General features: G+C 46.6%; 1 protein-coding gene across 5 annotated transcripts in view; it reads left to right on the top strand.

Moving 5' to 3' along the window:
• Cacna1a (calcium voltage-gated channel subunit alpha1 A) overlaps nucleotides 1–24,003 on the top strand; it is a 293,683-nt gene that overhangs the window by 47,445 nt on the left and 222,235 nt on the right. The gene's annotated exons all lie outside the window — the stretch shown is intronic.

Genomic DNA, 24,003 nt, shown 5'->3' with positions numbered 1-24,003 from the left:
GTAGCTATCAAAGCCAGCAAAATGGCATCAGAGAGTCCATTGGTAGACAGGAAAGCTGGCTTCCTGTAGGAATCTATGTCTCTAACTCTGATTCTTCCAGCTGATTCACCATAAGACCCAGGACCTCCTGGTTGGAAGGATAAATATGATAGAGATGAAGGAGGATGGGTGGGAGATAATCAAGATCTGCAGGGTGAGACACGTGTCAGCGAGAACACACTAGGCTGGAACACAGCAACAGCCTGCCTGGAATCCCTTAGTGGTGTTGGAGGTGTGGCTCAGTGGTAGAGCCACTGCCTAGGATCCCTTAGTATGGGCTAGGGGTGTGACTTGGCAGCAGAACATTGCCTGGCATTTTCCAGTCTCTGGGTTCCACTCTCTGCATCACATTCATACATTTAATATATTATATGAATATATATTTAATGGATGTAATATTTTATTAATATCAAATTTATTAATATCAATTAATTTTATTAATATTGTATATTAATAGAGAAGGTCAGATGTTTTGACTGGCAAACTACATTTGTACAGATTTAGGTAGGTATTTGGAACTAAGAAACAAAGGGTTTGACACATCCTGACCCAGGAATTCTGGAGGTCAAACTATACTGGGAACCTAATGATACATTGTAGCTGATTGTGGTATCGCTTTTAAAAAGTATCTGGGGAGGGGCTGGAAAGACAGCTCAGCAGTTAAGAGCTCTGGTTGCTCTTCAGAGGACCCAGGTTTGATTCCCAGCACATACCTGGCAGTTCACAACAGTCTGTAACTCCATTTCCAGGGGAATCCAACACCCTTTTCTGGCCTCCATGGGAAACTGCATACTCATACATGTACATAAATTAAAAAAAAACAAAAAACAAAAATCAAATGAAAGGCACTTGTGGGAAACACTGAAGTTTCGCCCAGGGGGAGTGGGTAAGGAAAGGATATGAATGGACCTACAGAAGCTGAGGGCTGAGACAGGGCAGACTGCCCAGCTCACAAAGGCACTAACCACTGTACTTGACTGCCTGAGTTTAATCCTTATGACCCACATGGTGACAGGAGAGAACAGTTTCCTAAAAGTTGTCCTCTGACTTCTCCCTGTGTGTTGTGGCACGTGCACACATCCCTTAAATACATACATGCATACATACATACATATTTTTGGAAGTTGAGATTAGGATACTATGGAAGGAATTGTGCATGTGAGCTGTTCATTCTTGAGTGGTCCGGGCAGAAGAAACTGCCTGCTTCTGGAATTACAGATGTGCCTCCATTTATGCTCAAATCCTAGTTTACAGACCTAGAAACATCTTTTCTAATTTTCCTTAGAAGGCCTTTGAGGTCTTTTGATAACCAAGTGTCTTAGTTAGGGTTTCATGGCTGTGAAGAGATATCATGACCAAGGAAACTCTTTTTTTTTTTTTTTTTTTTTTTCTTTTTCGGTTTTTCAAGACAGGGTTTCTCTGTATAGCCCTGGTTGTCCTGGAACTCACTCTGTAGACCAGGCTGGCCTCAAACTAAGAAATCCTCCTGCCTCTGCCTCCCGAGTGCTGAGATTAAAGGCATGCGCCACCACGCCTGGCTCCAAGGCAACTCTTACAAGGACAACATGTAGTTGGGGCTGACTTACAGGTTGAGAGGTTCAGTCCATTATCATCAAGGCATGGCAGCGTCCAGGCAGCCGTGGCATAGGAGGAGCTGAGAGTTCTACATCTTGGTCTAAGGGCCACTGGGAGAAGACTGACTTCCAGGTAGCTAGGAATAGTTCTCCTGGAACTACAGCTGGTTGTGAGCTGCTATATGGGCGCTGGGAATCGACCCTGGGGCCTCTAGAAGAACAGCCAGTGCTCTCAACCACGGAGCCATTTCTCCAGCTCCTCACTAGAATCTTTTAACGTAAAAATTATTTTACTTTTGACAAATATTTAAATCTGAGTTATTTTCATTTTGTGTGTCAGTCTGTCTCTCTCTCCCTATGTGTGTGTGTGTGTGTCTGTGTGTGTGTACCTATGAGTGCAGGTCCCTTGGAGAACACAAGAGGGTATCAGATCAGCTAGAACCGGTGTTTTAGGTGGTTGTGAGCCACTCTACTTAGGGGCTGGGATCTGAACTGCAGTCCTCTGCCAGAGCAGCAGTTGTCTTAACTACTAAGGCATCTCTTCAGCGTTATATTATAAAGGTCTTAGAGAAAAATTCCAGGGGAAAGGATGTGGCTCAATGGTAGAGGGATGGATTTCTATCCCCACACAGGAAAAAATATACATGTATGTTATCTCTGTGTATGTGTGTGTGTGTGTGTGTGTGTGTGTGTGTATACACACACATAATTTACATGAAAAAAACTCAGACATCTTTTGGGAAAAAAGGAGTCACTTTAATGATTAAAAATCACTTTGAAACTGGGTGTGGTGACTCACACTTGTAACCTCAGCATGATAGGCTGATGCAGGAGGATTGCCAGGAGTTTGAGACTTCCCCGGGCTACATACAGAGTTCTAGACCATATTGGACTACAGAGTGAAGTCCAAGAACTAAAGGTACTTTGAGCCAGAGAGCTCAGGAGTTCTGTAACAACTGGACGATGTAGCAGGAAGTGTGTCAGAACAAAGAAGCATGGGCTGAGGAGGGGCTATCAGCACAGGATCTGCTACACAAGCGTGGGCCTGGAGCTCTGATCCCTAGAGCCCACACACAAGCCACACGCAGCAGTGTGAGGCTCTAAACCTCAACTAAGGATAGAACCCTCTGGCTGGGCAGCTTGGTAGAAAGATGAAGTTATTGAAAGGCCTTCTCCCAAACCAGAGGGTGAGCGACTGAGGAAGCTACCCATGGCAGCCTCTGCCCTGAACATGGACCCTCCTCACACAGGAATATGTGCCCACCCCCAGATACAGAAACAAACATAAACAAATAGAATCTGATCACCAGAGAAGGTGTTGGAGACAGTGAATGTCTCTGATACCTAGTTTCTAAGACAGGCGTTCCTGTTTTACACATAAGTACACCAAGACCAGAGAGGTCGTTCACTTACCCAACATTGCACAGCTTCAGGCCATGCTGCTTTGTAATACAGCTTCGAGCCCAGTTACATCTCTCCCTTGATTCTGTCTAAAAGCAGGGAGTTAGTTTTGCTTCTTCTCAATAATTCTTTGAGATGTATTCTTAAGTGGGTGCCTTCAGGGGTAAGCACTTTCCGACACAAAGGCTGAGGCCATGCCAGGGAAGGGAGAAAGAGAAAAACAGAGATGGCATTCACTGCCTGCCTGAGGGTGGGTCACTCCATTGTGGTCCCTCTGTGAGGTGACACACACTTAAGTTTGTCTCCACATAGGGCCACACACTCCCTAAAGGAAGCGCTGGCAGCTCTCTTTGCTGTCACTTTGCTTCTCTGTGTCTCTAACGTTTTGTCCTGCCTGTGTTGGATGGATTTCGGGTACTGCCGGGTCCCGGGATATGGTGGACGCATGGCCAAGATGGTCCCCATGAGGCTGGAGCTCATTGACTACCCCGGGGTAGCTGTGTGGGGGAGGGGTGTGCAGGTGCAAACACATGTGTCTGCACACGTGGAGACCAGAAGACAATGTCACCGACCAAGTTTTCATCTGAGACAGGATCTCTCCCTGCACCCAGAGCTCCAGATTGTCTAGGCTGTTAGGTCCTGTGTGGCTTTGTCCTGAAAACCTGACTGGGGTGATGAGGGAATGAGAAAGGGCAGATGCACAGACATGCGTTCAGCAAAGCTGGGTGGGCTGAGCTCGTGCTGCTAGAGCACCAACTATGCGACCCTGAACGGCAGCATTACCAGGAGCTGCACAGAGGAAGGGGTGGCCAATCTCCACAGGACGTCTCCGCAGTCCAGTAGCCTCAGGAGGAAGAGGGGGCTGCTAGTTACTGCACATGCTGGCCAGCCGTCCACAAACGCTCCCTGGAACCAGGGAGGGCTTTGCCAACCTCATGGGTCTGAGGCATCGGGTTCTTGACATGGCTGTGCCGGTGCCAGCATTATCGATTCACTTTGAACATCATTTGGTCTTTACAAGCACACATTCACAGCTTCCTCGGTTTCCTGTCCTGGGCTGAGGCATCCAGAGTCCTCCTATCTGTGCTTCTCCTAATTCTAGGGTTATAGGTGCATGCAACCACACCCAGCTTTTACCTGCATTCTGGGGACTCTGAGCTCAGGGCCTCAGACATGGAGGACTGCTGGTTGGGTTGGGTCACTCACTTGTCCTAGCAGAGAGGGCTCACCTTAAGCATGGCTCCACAGGTGGGATTATTAGTCCTTTAATGAGATACTACTTTTCCTCCTCAGAATTCCTGCCCCTGGTACATGAGCTTTACCAACTGCATCCATGTAGTGTGTACTGTGTGATTTCCCAAATTATCCAGCTTCTCCCACACATGCCCCCATTAACAGTTTGGGGGCCCCCATCAACATTCTGGGTTTCTTTATTCTTTCACTAAAGCGTCCCTTCCTGCCGAGTGGCTGCTTGCCTGCCATGTGGCTGACCTCCACGCCAGCTTAAATATTGTGGTTTTCCCCAGGCAGCAGCTGTTCTACCCTGGGGTTTTTCTTTTAAACACTTCCATTTGAGTCCATTCTTGAATTATTTTATTAATGAGGCTAATAATGCGAAGGGGAACCCCAATTTCTAATGCATCCTTTGGTAAGCATGATGAGACCCCAAAAATTCTAGCAATAATGGTGTCTGCAGATTGTATAGTAGGCACCTTTGTTAGCTAAGACAATCTTTAATATAGTTCTATGGATACAAATGCTGGGTCCTGCATGGTGGGTCACAGATTATTTTACAGCATTTGAGAGGCTGAGGTGGGAGGAGCTTGTGTCATGAGCTAGCATGAGACCCTGTCTCAAAAAAAAAAAAAACAAAAAGGAGATAAAAACAAGATTGAGGAGTTTGGGTCAGTGGGTGCTGTCGGGTCCTGTGACCTGAGTTTGATCCCCAGGTCTCACACAGTGGAGAGAGTGTGCCAATTTCCACGGTTGTCCCCTGACCTCCACATGCACCCCCACTACCCAATACATAAATGCACACAAGCAATACCATGAAGGTGCTAGCGTTGGAGCCAGACTTTCTGGCTTGAGCTTGGGCTCTGTTCCCTGGCTGGGGAACACAGTCGTTACATAACTCTTCCTGCCTCAGCTGTGATGAGATTCAGTAAGTTGGTATCTGTAAGGTATTGTTTCAGTGACTGCCATCAGTAACTTAGTGGCCAAACACAGTTGTTACGACCTGGACAAACTTCCATGTCACCTTTCCTGCTTTGCCTAAGCTATGTCCAGTATTTAAGAAGTCTACACCTTACAGGATGCAGCCCGGGAAGCCCCCATGCCAGCTGGCTCTCCCAGTCTCTTTGGGATGGAACCATGCTGAGCTGCAATGCAGGGATTTGAGCTAAAGAATGTGCTGCTGAAGGTGTGGCTAGAGATGAAGCCCTTCTCTGCAATACACAAGACCCCGGCTCCAGTCCGAGCACTGTGAGAGGCAGCGAGAGGGGAGGGGGAAAGAGGGCGGACATTCAACCAAGCCGAGCAGCCCTGTTAATTACTGTTTTGATGAATGTACAACAGGCTTAAGAAATTGGCCTCAGAAAGGCATTCACAGCTATAGACAGACAGACGACAGACAGCCGACAGACAGACGTGGCCTTAGTTTCCATTTATAGCAAAATGCCTGAGGTAGGAGTGTTCAACAGTCCAGGTGGTTATAATACCTGTAGTAAGCCAAAAGTTTCCTGTGTCTCAGGCTGTGGAGGGTCTATGAAGTAACCAGGCAGCTCCAATGCTTTGAGCCCTAGACTAGAGGAAGAACCTGCAGTCCCTCAGTTTCCTCCCCCCCCCCCCGCCCCCAACCCCAGGCTTCACCTCCAAAGGCTCCAATGTGTCCCAATAGTGCCTCCTGGGGTCTAAGCCATGCTTCTAGATTCAACATTCTAGGTCCACATGAGTTCAGTGCTGTTAGGGGCCAGGAGGGGGTATCAGATTCCCAGGAGCAGAGCTTCTATGTGGTTATGAGCCACTCAGAGTGGGTGCTGGGGACTGAACTCCAGGTCCTCTGCAAAAGTAGCCAGTGCTCTTAAGCACTGAGCCAGCTCTCCATCCACCAGGCTTTTTCTTTCACTGCATACCTGGGTGCCATGAGCCCTGCCTTAGTTCCCCTCAAGATCAGTGATGCCCATTGACTTCTGGCTAAGGTCTGCTTTTCTTTCCATATATATGGGTCTCAGAGACTGAACTCAGACTCGTTCCAAAACACAGCAGATGCTGTAAGAAGGTCTGAGATCTTCAATGGGTAAACGCCGTGGTTGGAGCCTTGGTGTCAACTTTGAAGTTTCTGTGGGTTGGGAGCTATGGAAGCTGTCTTCTCACTTAGCCAACACTTCTCTACACATCCCTAGGAGGCGACAGGGACCTCTGCTCTGTGGCATTTCCGTGTAGAGTCAGTCTGCAGGAGTTCCACCATCCAGAGCTCTGCTACTTCCCAGCAGTAAAAAGGCTTGCTCCAGAGGAGTGCTCGCCATCCAAGAGAGAGTTCCAAAGTATTTCCTTTTTACCTGTGTTATCCTATAAGGCAGTTACTAGACATGTGGGGGTGTTCTAAATTTTTCCTTTTAAGAAATACATAAATTATGTTTAATTATATGTGGCTGGAGATGGAGGCTGCGTGCCTGTGCCATGGTGTGTGTGTGTGTGTGTGTGCCTGTGCATCAGAGGACAACTTGAGGGTTGGGTTGGCTCTCTCTTTTTTAAACAGTAATCTTTTTTGTTTGTTTGTTTGTTTGTTTCGAGACAGAGTTTCTCTGTGTAGCCCTGGCTGTCCTGGAACTCACTCTTTAGACCAGGCTGGCCTCAAACTCAGAAGTTTGCCTGCCTCTGCCTCCCAAGTGCTGGGAATAATGGTGTGTGCCACCACCACCTGGCCTTGGTTTTCTCTTTACAACATGTTTATCCCAGGGATTGAACTCAGACCATTAGGTCTGCCAGAAAGTGCCTTTATCTGCTAAGCTATCTCTCTGGCCCTTTAAAAAATATTTCCTCATTTTTATCTATCTATCTATCTATCTATCTATCTATCTATCTATCTATCTATCTATCTATCTATCTATCTATCTACCTATCTATTCACGTTGAGTTTTGAGTAGAAATTCAACTTTTATGACTGAAAAACCCATAAAGGGCTGAAGAGATACTGAGTGGTTAGGAGTGCTTCCTGCTTGTCTTAGTCAGGGTTTCTATTCCTGCACAAACATCATGACCAAGAAGCAAGTTGGGGAGGAAAGGATTTATTTAGCTTACACTTCCACATTGCTGTTTATCACAAAGGAAGTCAGGACTGAAACTCAAGCAGGGCAGGAAGCAGGAGCTGATGCAGAAGTCTTGGAGGGATGCTACTTACTGGCTTGCTTCCCCCTGGCTTGCTCAGCCTGCTCTCTTATAGAACCAAGACTCCCAACCCAGTTATGGCACCATTCACAATGGGCCCTCCCTCCTTGATCACTAATTGAGAAAATACCTTACAGCCAGACCTCATGAAGGCATTTCCTCAACTGAGGCTCCTTTCTCTGTGACAACTCCAGCTTGTGTCAAGTTGACACACAAAACCAGCCAGTACACTGCTCTTGCAGAGGACCTGAGTCCATTTCCTAGCACCCACATAGAGCATACCACAATAGCCTGTAATGCCAGCTTCAGGAGCTCCAGTGCCCTCTTCTGACCTCCACTGGTACTGCACTCATGTACACATACTCACTTATAGATTCTTCTTCTTCTTCTTCTTCTTCTTCTTCTTCTTCTTCTTCTTCTTCTTCTTCTTCTTCTTCTTCTTCTTCTTCTTCTTCTTCTTCTTCTTCTTCTTCTTCTTCTTCTTCTTCTTTTTAGGTTTTTTGAGACAGGGTTTCTCTGTGTAGCCCTGGCTGTCCTGGAACTCACTCTGTAGACCAGGTTGGCCTTGAACTCAGAAATCTGCCTGCCTCTGCCTCCCAAGTGCTGGGATTAAAGGCGTGCGCCACCACTGCCCAGCTTCTTTTTCTTTTCTTAAATAGTTTTTGAGATTATACTACAATTACATCATTCTCCCCTTTGCTCTCCTCCCTTCAAATCCTCCCATGTACCCCTACTTGTTCTATTTTAAATTCATAGCCTCTTTTTCTTTCTTTTTTTTTTAATTAGGTATTTTCCTCAATTACATTTCCAATGCTATCCAAAAAGTCCCCAATACACTTCCCCCCCCCCAGTCTCCCCCCCCTTGGCCCTGGCATTCCCCTGTACTGGGGCATATAAAGTTGGCAAGTCCAATGGGCATCTCTTTCCAGTGATGGCCGACTAGGCCATCTTTTGATACAATTGCAGCTAGAGTCAAGAGCTCTGGGGTACTGGTTAGTTCATAATAATGATCCGCCTATGGGGTTGCAGTTCCCTTTAGCTCCTTGGGTACTTTCTCTAGCTCCTCCATTGGGGGCCCTGTGATCCATCCAATAGGTGACTGTGAGCATCCACTTCTGTGTTTGCTAGGCCCCGGCATTGTCTCACAAGAGACAGCTATATCTGGGTCCTTTCAGCAAAATCTTGCTAGTGTATGCAATGGTGTCAGCGTTTGGAAGCTGATTATGGGATGGATCCCTGGATATGGAAGTCTTTAGATGGTCCATCCTTTCTTCACAGCTCCAAACTTTATCTCTGTAACTCTTTCCATGGGTGTTTTGTTCCCAATTCCAAGAAGGGGCACAGTGTCCACACTTTGGTCTTCGTTCTTCTTGAGTTTCATGCATTTAACAAATTGTATCTTATATCTTGGGTATCCTAAGTTTTTGGGCTAATATCCACTTATCAGTGAGTACATATTGTGTGAGTTCCTTTGTGAATATGTTACCTCACTCAGGATGATGCCCTCCAGATCCATCCATTTGTCTAGGAATTTCATAAATTCATTCCTTTTAATAGCTGAGTAGTACTCCATTGTGTAAATGTACCACATTTTCTGTATCCATTCCTGTTGAGGGGCATCTGGGTTCTTTCCAGCTTCTGGCTATTATAAATAAGGCTGCTATGAACATAGTGGAGCATGTGTCCTTCTTACAGGTTGGAACATCTTCTGGATATATGCCCAGGAGAGGTATTGCTGGATCCTCTGGTAGTATTATGTCCAATTTTCTGAGGAACCGCCAAACTGATTTCCAGAGTGGTTGCACCAGCTTGCAATCCCACCAACAATGAAGGAGTGCTCCTCTTTCTCCACATCCTCGCCAGCATCTGCTGTCACCTGAATTTTTGATCCTAGCCATTCTGACTGGTGTGAGGTGGAATCTCAGGGTTGTTTTGAGTTGCATTTCCCTGATGATTAAGGATGTTGAACATTTTTTCAGGTGCTTCTCTGCCATTCGGTATTCCTCAGGTGAGAATTCTTTGTTCAGTTCTGAGCCCCATTTTTTAACGGGGTTATTTGATTTTCTGGAGTCCACCTTCTTGAGTTCCTTATATATATTGGATATTAGTCCCCTATCTGATTTAGGGTAGGTAAAGATCCTTTCCCAATCTGTTAGTGGTCTTTTTGTCTTATTGGCGGTGTCTTTTGCCTTGCAGAAGCTTTGCAACTTTATGAGGTCCCATTTATCGATTCTCGATCTTACAGCACAAGCCTTTGCTGTTCTATTCAGGAATTTTCCCCCTGTACCCATATCTTCGAGGCTTTTCCCTACTTTCTCCTCTATAAGTTTCAGTGTCTCTGGTTTTATGTGGAGTTCCTTAATCCACTTAGATTTGACCTTGGTACAAGGACCTCTTTTTCTTTAATTGCTGTTACACTTGTGTGTGTGTATATACATACATATGCATTCCTAAATCTATCTAAATATAAAAATACAACTTGCACAGTCTGTATAGTGTCACTTGTATGTATATGTTTTGGGCACTGACCATTTGGTATTGGATAGCAAGTTGGTGTTCTCTTCCCTCGGGGAGACAATTTCTTGTGCTCTCAGCTTTTCTTGGTGCCTGTTTTCTTTGTAGGGTTAAGGCCCCACTTCTCCTTTCCACACTAGCATGTCTATTGGTATTGTCTGAAATTTTCTTTAAAAAAAAACCAACAAGACATTTTAAGCCAGGCATAGTGGTACACACCTTTAATCGCAGCACTTGGGAGGCAGAGGTAGGCAGATATTTGTGAGTTCAGGGCCAGCCTGGTCTATATAGTGAGGTACTGCCTCAAATATAAACAAATGAATAAATGCCACAGATTAATTTTGATTAGTTTTGCTTCTGTGCATGTGAGTAAATATGTGTTATCCTGGCTAGTGTTATATCAGCTTGACACAAGCTCAGTTCATCTGAGAGGAGGGAACTTTAAGAACCCACCTCTATAAGATCAGACTATACACAAAATATACATTTTCTTAATTAGTGATCGATAGACCCCTCCCACTGTAGGTGGTGCAGTCCCTGGGCTGGTGTCCTGGGTTCTATAAGAAAGCAGGCTGAGCAAGCCATGAGGAGCAAGTCAGTAAGCAGCACCCCTCCATGGCCTGTGCACCAGCTCCTGCCTCCAAGATCCTGCCCTGCACGAGTTCCTGTTCTGACCTCCTTCACTGACGAACAGTGATACGCCTCTTTCCTCCTTAAACTGCTTTGGTCATGGTGTTTCATCACAGCAATGGTAACTCTAACTAAGGCGTGTATGTTCACATGAGTGTATCTACATATGTAAGCCTGCATATTAGAGGGTAGCTCTGAGTGTTGTTCCTCAGTTACTGTCCACTTTGTTTCTTTGAGACACAGTCTCTCACTAGCCTGGAACTCAGTGAATAGACAAGACTGAGTGGCCACTGAGTCCTGGGAACCTGTCTGCAACGCCCTCCTCCACCCCCCTTCACAGCCACAACTTTCAGCTGAGATGACAGGTGACCATTGCTATGCCTGGCTTTTTTGTTACATGGGTTGTGGGAATTGAACTCAGGTCTTTGTGCTTTCAAGACAAGTTACTTTACCAACTGAGCTCTCTCTGGAGCCCATGTTAAAATCTACTTATGACTAATAACCCTGTATTAGTGGCTACTGTCTGTGACAGGGCAACATTAAAGACATCCACATTGGTCATTAAATTACATAATTCATCTCTACTGAAAGCTCATTGGTCAGATATAGTCATATGATCCCAGAAAATCAAAAGTGGGCAAGGACATACTACCTGGACACGTGTCTGCGGTGGAGAACCAGTAGCATTTGGTGAATAGCTCTGACGGCTATGTAAGAGAATAGGTCATTTGGGATCCTCGAAGGAGGAAAACCCGCTCTTCTTTTAAGGAGTATTATGGCTTTGGTCTGGCATGTTCTCAAAAGGACCTTGTGCAGAAGCTCTGATCTTCAGGCTCTGACACTGTTTGGAAGTCATGAAACCTTGAAAAGGAGGAGCCTTTGAAGGAATATTGGGACTCTGACAATTCTTGTCTGTTTCACTTCCTGGACCCTTTAAGCTACTAGCCATTTATGACACACACTACTGCCTGTGCTTGCACAGACACAAGCCAACCAGGGCAAGTGCTGTCAACTCAAATCCCTGAGACTGTGAGTCAGAATAGGCTTTTCCTCCTTGCCTGCTTACCGCCTCAGGTATTTTGTTACAGTACCAGGCACCTGGCCTCTGCAGGAAGGAAAGGGAAAGAAAACCATGGATCTTAAAACATGTCGTTAAATACCTAACAGCAAACAACTGTTTGTAACCCTTGTATGATAATGAAAGTAGTCCTGTGGTATGCAAAAAGACCAACCAACCCCAGGTGACATCTTCCCTTTAATGAAAACAATTCATCCTTCCAATCGCTTGTGTCACCACTAACTCCTCTCAGCATGAAGCCGCAAGTCGTACTCAATTTCCAGTAAAAAAATTTCCCTAGGAGATGCAGGGTTAATAAAGAGCACTGGAAGCTCTTTCAGAGGACCTGGGTTCAGTTCCTAGCACCCATATAACTCCAGTCCCTATATTAAAAAAAATCAAGCAGGAGAATTAGTATGTGGCAGAGAGTTGGGTTCACTGGTTGTAACATCAGGAGCCACCTTCCACATTTACAGAGTAGAACTTATTCATTCATTCATTCATTCATTCATTCATTCATTTATTTGAGATAGGGTCTCATGTAGCTCTCAGGCTGGCTTCAAACTCTGTATGTAGCCAAGGATGCCTGTGAGCTCCTGATCCTCCCGTCCCCAGCTCCTTGGTACTGGGATTGCAGGTGTGGGCATTACTACTTTAGGCTGCAGGGACTCTGAGCAAGAGCTCCACTAGCAGAGACATGCCCAGCCTCCAGAGAAGAATTTGAACGACATTTAGTTAACAAGTTTGTGTAGAAAGTAAATAGTTTCTAGTCTTCACATTCAATCCAAAATAGGCCAGAATTGTGCACAAAAGCTGTGTTTATCAAATGATCTATGTACAAGAGATTTACACCTTGCTTCTCTAAAGAATCAAGTTTCAGAAGGAATGCTAAATGTTACTGGAGATTTCTTGGCCAAATAGCCTAGCCAGATCTCCTAAGGGATCTGCCACAGCGGAACATACCCACCCCACCCCTCCAAGAGCCTCTTCTCTTGTGTGCACAGACCCAGGCAGACAAATGAAGGGAAGAAATATGTGTAGGGGAACTTCCAAACTGCATTGTGAGGTGGCTTACTGGTTAAGAGCACTGGCTGCTCTTGCAGAGGACCCAGATTCAGTTCCCAACACCCACATGGTGGCTCACAACTGCGTGGAACTCCAGGGGGAATCTAATACCATCTTCTGGCCTGAAAGGGCAACAGCATTCATGCCTGCATATCCTCTGCCCCCTCCCAATAAAAATAAAACAAGTCTTAAAAATATATGAGATATCATTAATGCTGTTGTTAGGAATGCACAAAAATATGACTGTAAAGCAAGAAAAAGACACAGAGAAGGGGACACATCAAAACTGTTATACTGAAATAAAAATGCACAACAAATCTCAGGAGGATTAAAAGGTGAGTTGGAGCATGGTCTCAAAGAGAAGAATAATTAAGCCGGGCGGTGGTGGTGCACCCCTTTAATCCCAGCACTTGGGAGGCAGAGGCAGGCGGATTTCTGAGTTCGAGGCCAGCCTGGTCTACAGAGTGAGTTCCAGGACAGCCAGGGCTACACAGAGAAACCCTGTCTCGAAAAACCAAATAAATAAATAAATAAATAAATAAATAAATAAATAATAATAATAATAAAAAATAAAAAAAAATTAAAAATTAATTGTAAGGAGAACAAGATGAAAAATAGCAAATAAAAGGGCCTGCTCACTTGTAACAGGGCTGAAGTGACCAAAGTGCCCAGACAGAAAGGAACCATCAAAGAAACACTTAAGAAAGTTTGTCAAAGTTGAACGGAAGGTCTGGGTTCTGCACTGAAGATCTTTCGGAGTACTCAAGAGCAGACTGGCTTCTGTGCACAGCACAGTAGTAACTGTTTCAGGGCACAGTGGCCAGTGAGACTGAGTAAAAGGACCAGGGACAAGAAGGTTTGAAATGTCCCAACAGTGTGGCTAGGACTGACAACAGAGGGAGCATAGTTTCTAAGTTAAATGCTCTGTGAGTGAAATTCTATACGCAGCCACATTGCTTTTTAAAAAAGATTTCTTTTCTTTTTATGTGTGTGTCTGTGTGTGTTGCCCTCAGAGTCCAGAACAGGGTGTCACATCCCCTGGAGCTGGAGATACAGGCAGTGGGAGCCTCCCGATGTAAGAGCTGAGAATTGAACGTGATCCTCAGGAAGGCAGCTGAGGCTCTTCCACTGTGGTGTCTCTTCAGCCCTAGTCACACTATTTAGGGGCACGAAGAGACTTCCCAGCACACACATCTCTAAAGCTCACTTCTGGAGGCAGATTGCAGTTTTCACAGCTGTCTACATGCTGTTGTGTTTTCCCTATTACAATTGCTGCTTTCCCAGAAGAGAGTGACATCCGCGCTCTCTTCCCTTGATGAGGTTTTGTGACTCACTGGACAGAACAATCAGAATTGATGCCTCATCACTTCCCAGTGTTAAGTCACAAGGGAGACTGCAGATATTGACTCCTTCCAGGGAGATAGAAAGCTTGGAATTTCCGAACTGGCACTTTCTCCCATTTACCCTGCCCTGACAGTGTGAAGGCCTCAAACAGAGAGAGCGCGCAAAGACCGAGACTCCAAATCCTACTGTTTGGGCCTTTCCAGGCTCCGTGACAGACCTGTGACTGGGGAAACCTTTTATGTGTAGCTCCTACTGCCATTCAATTATATTGGCATGAGATGGTTGGGGAGCACAACCCAGCTGATTCCCGTTGGTGACTTGAAGCATAAACTATAACGACGACTCAGCATTGCTCGGGTTTTACTAAGTTTGAGCTAAGTAGCTAGAGGACCTCTCATGCACCCTTTCTCAGAAAACTACTGTAAGGTGTACTCCATCACAGTTGGGGAGTAAACTAAGAGAGGAAGACAGGGTCCAGAAGGAGACCTGGAGGGAGGGCCTCTCACAGATGACAGAGGGAGAGTCCAGGTACAGGAGGTGAACTAGAGAGGAGACAAGGCCCCAGAGAATCAAGGTTGGGGTGGGGGGAGTTCACCATCAAATTAGATGTTAGTGGTAGAGGAAGAAACATTTTAAATTTGGACAAAATGGTTGACCCCAAAGAAGAGTAAAAGAGAAGAAAACATGACCATTCTTTCTTCTCCTGAGAATGCCAGCCATTTGGATCTGCTCCATCATGCAATCATGGAGTCTCCCTAACTTAATTTTTACTTAATGTCTGGTTGTAGTGTCTGTGTGTGCACAAACTTGCGGGGGTCAGAGGTTGACCTTAGGTGTTCTCCTGTTTTAACATTTTTATTATTTTAATGTGTGTGGGTATTTTGTTTGTATGTATGTCTGTGTACCATGTGTGTGCAGTGCCACAGAGGCCAGAAGAGGTGTTGTGTCCCCTGAAATTATTACTACAAGGAGTTATGAGGCACCTCGTGGGTGCTGGGAATTGAGCCTCTGACTTCTGAAAGAGCAGCCAGTGCTCTTGACTGCTGGGCGTGTCTCTCCAGCCCCTCTGCCTAGTTCTCGAGTGACCGTACCCAGCTTTCTCATGTGTGTGCTAGGCATGTAAACTCAGGTTTGCGCAGCAAGCATTTTACTGGCCGGTCCATCTCCCAGCCCCTCTCCTCAACCTTACGAGAGAAGGATATTGAGCATATATAGGGTTGGGAAGGACATCAGGGGTTCAGGGAGAAAGAGAAACCCCTCCTCTTCTGTGGCACAAGCTCATCACACCGATGGTGTGGGCTGGGTCTGATTAGTGCGCTGGCTTGAGGCATCAGGTGCTCTACTCTGGAATTGTTCCTGGAAACTCCTCACTACCACATAAATGCCCAGGGGAAGCAGCCAACCTGTTTCTAAGCTTGTTGAAGTGCTTGTTCCTATGGCCTACGACACTTGGCCTCACATGTCACATATTGTCTCAGACCAGTTTTGGGGGGGGGTCCTGAAAACTGATTCAGCAGATAAAGGTGCTTGTCACTAAATCTGATGACTTGAGTTCACTTCTCGGGACCAACATGGTGGAAAAGACTCCTGAATAGTTTCCTCCACATGCACACTATGGCACTGCACTCATCCACATTCATACACACATACAAACATATATACACACATACATTCATGAACATGCATGCATACATATACACAAGCATACATGCATATACACACATACATATACATACATGTATGCATGCATACACATAGACACACATAATACATACATGCACACATGCATAAATACACATACATACACACATACATGCATGAATGTACACATACACACATACATATATGCATACATACACACATACATATATATGCATACATACAAACACACATACATAATGCACACATACATGCATACATACACACATAATACATACACACATATACATGCATAAAACACATGCATGCATACATAACACACACACACACACATACATAAATTTAATGAAAAAGTTAAAGATCAGTTTAAATTCAATAGTGACAGGGAACATGATATTTAACACTGGCAATTTGAAGCAGTTAAAAGTATGAAGTTAATTTACAATGTGAAGATGATAAGAGGACGTTGGGGCACAGTGACAAGGAAGAGGGTTGCCAGTCTGTGTGACAATCCCCCATGCAACTGCTCATTCCGAGTCCCCAAAGCTCTGTGCTGGTTCCTCTTTATTACTGCACAGGTAGTGCCTTCCTACCCACTGCATGGTCCCTCATTCTGTTTATTTATCCCTCATTCTGTCACCATTCAGCTCGGACACACCATCTTGGACTGTGGCTGCAAAATGTCCGGGCACGCAGCAGGTGCCAGGAAGGCAACGAGACATGTGCACACAGAACGAGCCGTGTGCACACACAGCTTTCTCTTGCTAACTGTTTGCATTTTCTCTTTTCCTTAAAGTTCAGACCTCCAAAAAGTTGTACAAATAGCACGAAGAATTCCTGCATGTCCTTTGTCCGATGTCTCCAAATGTCAGCCTTTCCTACGTATACTCACTAGCTCTCTCCTTTTCTTTCTTCATCTTCTTGGGCTACTGAGAGATCCAGTGGCCCTTTAACCTTAGAAACAGAGTTTCCTGAAATAGATCCATCTCTCCAACAAGCACAGAGGAAATGGCCACGCCCAGGAATTAGCATCAAGACATCATTACCCAACCTGCCAGGCACCAGCTGTGCCATCTAACGTCCTGTGTGACACCATCAGGTTCTTGTGACTGCATCTCCCCTCAGGTTTTTCTTAACTGCGGTGGGTCACTCTGAACTTGCCACATTATCCCTTCCTAAGACACCAGTTCTGGAGCACACCCCTTCATTTGACCTTGATTGGAAACAAATCATTCACAACCTGCGTTCTTGGCAAAGAGATGCAGAGCAGTGTCCACGAGGCTCTGATTTATCCTGCTAACTCTGACCATTTGCTTGTCTGCCAGAACCACATTGCAGGGTCATTTACTAACAAGTGTCAGGCCGGGGCATACCCCAGTAACAGAGCCTATACCTAGAAATCCCCAAGTGAGGGGCAGGAATGTGGCTCAGTGGTAGAGCCCATACCTGGAATCCCCCAGTGAGGGGCAGAGGGATTGTCTCAGTGGTTAGAGCATCTACCTGGAATCCCCCAGTAAGGGGCAGGGGTGTTGGCTCAGTGGTTAGATCACTGTAGGCATGTTTAGGTCCATAGTCATTTCCGTCCCAGGTTGGAGGCATGTGTGTGGGAACAGCTTTGGCACAGTGAGTGTGTCATTGTTTCTCAGCCTCCTATCCATGTTTTTTAGACATTCCTGATAGTTCTTGTACATTTTCTTGGCAGTTGCCAAAGTGCCTGTGCCTATTTACTTTGACAAAAAACAAAACAAAACAAAACAAAAAACAAAAAAAAACAACCCAAAAAACAAAAAACAAAAAAATCAAGACCCACCATGCTGTATGGTACCCAGCCCTGAGATGGTTTCAAACTGTTTCTCTAGTGAAAGGAAGACAGGCTCCTTGGAGATACAACTTGTTCTAGGGCTCAGTGGTAAGGATAATCTTGGAGAGGCTTGTCTTGCCTGGAACTAAGAAAGAGGTTAGAAAAGGGGGTGGGGCAACAGCTCGTACTTAAGAGGGCAAGGCTAGAGAATTGCTGAACATTCAGGGCAACCTCAGACTATGTTGAACTCATTATGTAGACCAGGCTGGCTTCCAACTTAGATCTGCTTCCAAACACTGGGATTAAAGATGCTTGCCACCACACTCAGATGGCTTTATCACTCTTCCTCTCTACCTCTAAAGACCCTGGAACTTCATATTGGCAGGTGTGCAGCCAGAACGACAGAGACCAAATGCCTTGAACTGACCCCTTCCTTCTTGCAGCTCAGTGGCTGGCTGTGCTGGTAATCGTGTTAGTGGAATGTGATCTGGGCCTTTCTTGAGAGAAAATTCATTCTAGTGCTCTGTTCAGTCGTATAATAGCCACAGCCAGCCATCATCTGACAAGTGGACCCCAGCTGATGGATGGATTCAAGATAGACCCATGGCAGGGGGTGGGGGCTGATGTCTGGCCACCTGCTGTTAAACTCTGTGTGGCTAGGAGGCTAGTCCAAGTCTTTTTCCCTGGTCAACAGCAGTCACTGGTGTTACTGAAGGCCCGGGATCTACCTAGAGTAGCCACTTGAGATTCTGTGAGAAATTAATTCCTTCATCTTAAAGAATGTCTCCTTATCTGCAAAATCAATGCACCCAGAGCCCATCACTGTTTAGGGCAACTGAGTTAAATTCTCTGTGGAAAAGAGTTATTATTTTGCTGGGCACGGCACACACCTTTGATCCTAGTATTCTGGTGCAGGACCAGTCAGATTCCTGTGAGCTCAAGACCAGCAGCTTCTGCATAGAGAGTTTCAGGTCAGCAGGGCTGCACAGTGAGACCCTATCTCAAAACAAACAAAAAACGAACATAGAAACAAACTGAAAAGATTGTGGAGAGGGGAGTTGGGATCATCCTCTAGGGACTTTACGGAAGGACAATTAGGGCTGAGGAGATGGCCAGAGGCAGTAAAGGGCTGGAGTTCAATCCCAGAGTCCGTGTAGAAAGCTGAGCGTTTGGTAGTGTGTGCTGCCAATCTCAGCTCTGGGGAGGTGGAGTCAAGGAGGCCCCTGGAGCTTGCTGGCTACCTAGTGAGGTCCAGCCAATGAGAGATGCTATGAAAAACAACATTAAATAATAAAAGCGATAGTTCCTCTGGCACACAGACACACGCATGCGTGCACACACAGATGTGCACACACATACATGGACACACATGTATGTGCACTTACACATACATGAACAAGGGCACACACACACATGTGCACCCAAACATACATGAACCTGGACACACACACACGAGTTGGGGCTCAGCACTTGTTTGTTGTTGTTGTTTCCTTGTTTGTTTTTTCTTTTTGAAAGCAAAGTCTCATATACCAGGCTGGCCTTGAGCGTCTGTCTCCTGAGTGCTGGGATCACATGTGAGCAGCATTACACTGGCTTTATGCAGTGCTGAGGACAGAACCTAGGAGCTTGTACAGGCTAGGAAAGCACTCTACCAACTAAGCAACACATAACCAGCCTGGCACATAAACATTACAACAGCGGAGCCCATGCAGCCCATTTGTCTGCTATGGAGGCATGGGTAGGCAACACCCCAGCCTGGCACATAAACATTACAACAGCGGAGCCCATGCAGCCCATTTGTCTGCTATGGAGGCATGGGTAGGCAAGGGCCCCGGGGGACTATGGAGGAAGGCTGAGGTGGGTGTTGGGGCTTCCTGGTCAGAGTTGAAGAGGGGAATCCCTACAAATGACCACGAGAAATAGTGTTGCCAAACCAGCACCCAGCAGACTTAGCACCCAGAACCCTGCAGAGATACAGAACATTTTATTGAAATCTATCACACACACACACACACACACACACATCACTGCATACAAGCACCATATGAAGCTCAATTAAATGATTAAGCAACAGGCTGGGAGCATGACCCAGCTGACGGGACACGTTCTCAGTATGCAAGAAGCTCTGGGTTCCACCCCAAGAACTGGGCCTGGCAGCCCATATCTGTAACCTCAGCGCTCAGGAGGCAGAGGCAGGAAGATCAGAAACTTAAGGCCATCTTTGATTACCTAATGAGTTTAAGGCCAGCCTAGGATGCATGAGGTCCTGTTTCAAAAAAGTAAATAAAACACACGAGAGCTCTAAGAAACCAAGCATGAGTCTCACAGAGAAGAGGCTGAGACAGGAGACCAGCTGAGAGTTTAAGGACAGTCTGGGCTACATGAGACCCCGGCTCACAAAAAGAGCATTTTTATTTTATTATTAACTTATGGTTACTGTGCATGTATGACACATGTTCATGGTGTGTGCACAGGGTGGCACGCATGTGGAGGTCAGAGAACAATTTGGGGAGTGGCTTCTCTCCTTCCATCCCTATGTGGAAGGTCCCAGGGAACTGACTCAGGCATTAAGGTGAGTTTTGCAGGGCAAGCGCCTTTGCTGCTCAACCATCTCACTAGCCCAAAGGGTTTTTGCTTTTTAAATGAACAAACTTTGCAAAATCAACGTATTTGTGCAATTGTCATCCACAGAGAGATGCTTGTAAAAGGTCCCTCTAGGCCAGTCACTTCCTTACCACCAATGTGGTGGCCACTTCACCCTCCCAAATGTCAGCAAACTTCTGCTCAGATTTGGACTTTATAGAATAGAAATTACACACAGCTGGGCTGACAAGATGGCTCAGTCGGGAAAGATGCTTGCTGCACACAACTGCCTGAATTTGTTTCCCAGGACCCACAGGGTAAGAGGAGAAAACCGATTTCGGTTAAGGTTTGCTCTAACCTCTAAACATGCCTCTCAGCAGGTGCATGCCCGTCATACAGACAGCACCCCTGGGCATGTTCGTCCATGGACTTATGTCCTCTTTCTTCTTAGACACACACCCAGAAGGGTCAGCAGGATAGCTCAGCAGGGAAGGGTGCTTGCTGGGAGAGCGATGTGACCCACATTCTATCCCTGGCACCATGTAAAGGTGGGATGAGCGAGCCAACGTCACAAAATCATCCTCTGGTGCTCACACACAAACAGCAATGGTAATAAATAAAAGATGCAGATCCGGAGTGAGACACCACTCTCAGCCTGTTTGGATGTTTAGCACTGACAGACACACTCTGTTTTCTGAAGTGCATATCAGACTGTCCTCTATGCTGCCTAGTGTCAAAGGGTTTTAGACTTATGGCAGTGACTTGAGTGAATTTTCCAACCTTTCCCAACCTCAGTGCTTATGTGTGGGCTGCTGGGCTTGGGAAGTGGCTCAGTCAGTAAAGTCCTTGACTTTCAAGCACGAGGACCTGAGTCGGTTCTCCATATCCCACATAGGAAGTAGGGTGTGGTACCACACTCCCAGGGCTAGGGAGGCAGGGTCTGGAAGATGTCTCAGGTTCACCCACCAGCTAGCCTTGTCTACTTGGCAAACTGCAGGTCAGTAAGGAACTGAGGAGAACAATCAGAGCAAGACAAAACCTGATGCCAACCTCTGTTCCCCTGTCAATCAGTCAGTCAGTCAGTCAATCAGTCATCAATCAATTCTTTAATTAAAAAGGTGGGTGGCACCTGAGGAACAATATCTAAAGCTGTCCTCTGGCCTCCATGTGCATTTGTACACAGGTGCTTGACTGTCTGTGTGTATGTATACACACACACACACACGCACACGCGCGCGCACACGCACACGCACACACACACGCACACACACACACACACACACACAAATGGAGCTACTCTAGAGATCATGTGGAATCTTTATCCCAGGACTCCATCATCCTCCAGATCCACTCTGGTCTAATCAGCTCAAGGGGCTTCAGAAATCCCTGCAGGTGAGGATGAATCTGGGAAAGGTTGGCTCTGCAAGGTGCAGGTCTCCTGGGCTGATTCCTGATATCCTTAGGCAACAGCTTCCTGTTTTACACTATTGGCCTTTGAGACAGTGAAAGGCAGAACAGGGTCAGATATAAACACCATCGCGGGGTGGTGAGTGCCCTGTGCCCCCGGCACAGCTCTGCCCCTGTGTGTTACTTATGCCACACCTGTTGCATCAAATTCCTAGTTGTGATTTATTTATATGCTTTGTTGTTTGAGGCAGGATTTGACTAGCTTAACATGTACCCTGGAGCCCGGACTGTACCTGAACTTACAACAATCCTCCTGCCGCAGCCTCTTGGGCAGGTGGGTGACAGGTGGGTACCACCACCACACCTGGCTTCTTTTGACAAATTAGGAAATTTTAAAATGCACTAAGAGTTTATATACAGATATAACATCATTTTAAAATGTCCCAAATGAACTCAAATACTGCGTGTGGGCCAAGCAGGCTTTAACTAGCTGAAGATTTGCCTTCTTAGCCTCTCCCTCTCCCCCTTTCACATTCTGCTTTCCAGTCCACACACATTTAGGCTTAATGAAATTCATGACAAATCATGATCCCCTGCCTCAACCTCTGAGTTCTATGATGGCAGGCCTGCACCTATAAAAAAACCAATTTCTTTATTATTAAAACAATTTTTAATTGTATTTTTAATTTTGTGTATGTGTATGGAGGTCAGAGCACATCTTGTGAGAGTCAGGTTTCTTCCATCATATGGATTCTGGGAATCCAACTCACGTCAGCAGGCTTGGTGGCAAGCCCTTTTATCCAGCCAGCCATCTTGCTGGTCCCTGAAATCCATTCCTTCTTTTAAAAACTTTATTCTTTCATTTTATATGTATGAGTGTTTTGTTTGAGTGCATGCCTATGCACCACATGCACACCTGGTGCCCAAGGAAGCCAGAAGATGGTGTTGGACTGCCGGGAACTGGAGTTACAGCTGGTTGTAAGTCACCATGTGGGTGCTGGGAATCCAACTGGGGTCCTTTGGAAGAACAGCCTACATTCTGCCTTCTAAGCCACCTTTCTAGCTCCCCAAACTATTTCTTGGTCCATCTGCTTTAGAAGTTAAGTTTCACATCCTATAATCCTGAAGCTACAACGTGTATAGAGCCTGAAACACTACCCATACAAAGCCTTAATCCACAAGCAGGCAAGCTCACATGCATATGGTGTCTCAGGCAATGCTGTACTGTGGCCCCAAAAGAAAGCACCCAGATGCCCATTAAAAAAAGAAAGAAAGAAAAAAGAAAGTGGACAAGCAAATGTAGACTTTTCTTTATAGAGTATTATACAGCAAAGAAAATGTATCACCCACAGGCTCTGCAGAATGATGCTTATTATGAGATCAAAAGGAGCAAAACATAACTCCTGCTGAGGAAGGCAGGCCAAGGTCATAAATAAAGCTAAAAGAATTAGCAGAATGCTCAGGCAGAAGTTATACTGGCACTGCCCCCCCCCCTCGTGTAGGCCTGTAGGCGGGTTTCTGGGGAGCTGGCTTCCAGGAGGGTTCTTTCGCAGCAATTCCTCAACTTGTTCATTTGTGATTTATGTAGTTTTCTCTGTGTTCATGGAGTTTCCAAATAGAAAAAAAAAAAAAAAAAAAAAGCAGGTGGGGTGATCCAAGTGCCTTATAGAGCAGGGGCCAAACCGAGCTAGGCCAGCAGCCCCCACCTAACACCCTAGGACTCGGTGAGTGGTCTGCTCCTGGGAGCTCACACGGGGGCTGCCACCAGGATCTCCTAAACATTAGCTTGGATTGGCCCCCTGGGACCCACAGCCTTCCTAGAAGTGCCCGGAACCATTCTTCTAGCTCATAAAAACTGTCTTCTGCTCAACAGACCCACATTTGTTCAGCGACGGCCACCCGCACCAAGTCTCCAGACCAAACCCTCTGGTCTTTTAAGTTTCTTCCTTCCTGTTGGGCACGCCTCGTTCTAGGCAGCGACGCGGACCTCGGGTGGCAAGCAAGGTCCCCTGTGCGGGAGGACTCTGTCCCGACTTCCCCCTGCGCGCCTGGCCGCGCCTGCTCTCGCGCCGGTGATTGGTTGCGCGTGTCGCCGGGTGGGTCTTGCTCTAGGGCACAGGGCCGCGATCTAGCCCCGGCTCCCGGCCCGGCAGCTCCCTCCTCGCACCCCGCACCTCTTCTTTCAGCGGAGCTGGGGGGAAGGGAGGGAGGCACCCGGGGGTGGGATGCTGCCAGGCTCTGCCGCAGCCCGAACCGCTGCCGAGCGGCGCGCACCGCCCTCCCTCGCTCGTTCGCTCGCTCTCTCGCCTCCTTCCCCCCGTGGGGAATTTTCAAGACTGCGCTGCTGCAATTTCCCCCCGGCCGAGGCTGCGCCGCGCCTGGCTGCGCGCACACACGCTTCCGCGCGCAGAGGAGCCGGCGGCTGCTGAATCAGGAGGAAAACAGATCGGCTTTTTTCAAAGCCGGGGACCAGCGGCTCCCTGACGCCTCCGAGCCCCGCCGCGCCCCTGCGCCCCGCTCCTCCGCCCTCTGCTCTCAAATCG

This window comes from Mus caroli, unplaced genomic scaffold (assembly GCF_978045245.1).
Source record: "Mus caroli unplaced genomic scaffold, Mus_caroli_1 scaffold_10, whole genome shotgun sequence".
In the NCBI taxonomy this organism is placed as follows: domain Eukaryota; kingdom Metazoa; phylum Chordata; class Mammalia; order Rodentia; family Muridae; genus Mus; species Mus caroli.
This window is presented reverse-complemented; position numbering and strand designations above follow the sequence as displayed.